Source organism: Loxodonta africana, chromosome 2 (assembly GCF_030014295.1).
Source record: "Loxodonta africana isolate mLoxAfr1 chromosome 2, mLoxAfr1.hap2, whole genome shotgun sequence".
In the NCBI taxonomy this organism is placed as follows: domain Eukaryota; kingdom Metazoa; phylum Chordata; class Mammalia; order Proboscidea; family Elephantidae; genus Loxodonta; species Loxodonta africana.
In genome coordinates this window covers 86,613,421-86,614,094 of record NC_087343.1, presented here as the reverse complement: position 1 = coordinate 86,614,094, position 674 = coordinate 86,613,421, and the positions used below count along the sequence as shown (strand labels likewise).

At 43.0% G+C, this 674-nt stretch overlaps 1 pseudogene; it reads left to right on the top strand.

Moving 5' to 3' along the window:
* The first annotated feature begins 285 nt into the window (after window positions 1-285).
* On the top strand, window positions 286-403 carry LOC111750000 (5S ribosomal RNA; annotated as a pseudogene).
* Window positions 404-674: the final 271 nt, after the last annotated feature.

The window sequence follows — 674 nt, the reverse complement described above, 5'->3', positions numbered from 1 at the left end:
ATGGAGCTATGATTTTCCATAACCACAAAAGAACATCAACATAAAAATATAATGCATTTGGGTATATCCGATATATTTTGACTCATTTTGAATAAGGCACTTTTAGAATATAAATATTTTTCTACATTTTATATTCTCTTTAAGGTTATTTGGGCCAGGACCCAGGACTGAACATAAGTGCGTGAGGAGAAGCTGGCTCTTCCTTTTTAGAAAAGAACATTTCCGGATTCTTGCACATTTTCCATCAGCTTGCTTGAAGAATGGTTTTGCATGTATGTAGGTAATGTCTATGGCCATACCACCCTGAATAAGCCCAATCTCATCGATCTTGGAAGCTAAGCAGGGTCAGACCTGGTTAGTACGAGGATGGGAGACCCTCTGGGAATACTGGGTGCTGTAGGCTTGAAGAAGAGCCTTTGTGGCACAGGGGTTAAAACCTCAGGCTGCTAACCAAAATGTCGGCAATTCAAATCCACCAGCTGCTCCTTGGAAGCCCTATGGGGCAGTTCTGCTCTGTCATATATGATTGCTATATGTTGGAACGGACTCAAGGGCAACCAGTTTGGTTCCAATGGGTAGCTAGATAGCGCACGATCACCTTTCTCTCTTATTGTGCCTCTCCATTGGGAACGTGCAATCTCAATCTCAGGTTGCAACCTGGACACAGGCACAGA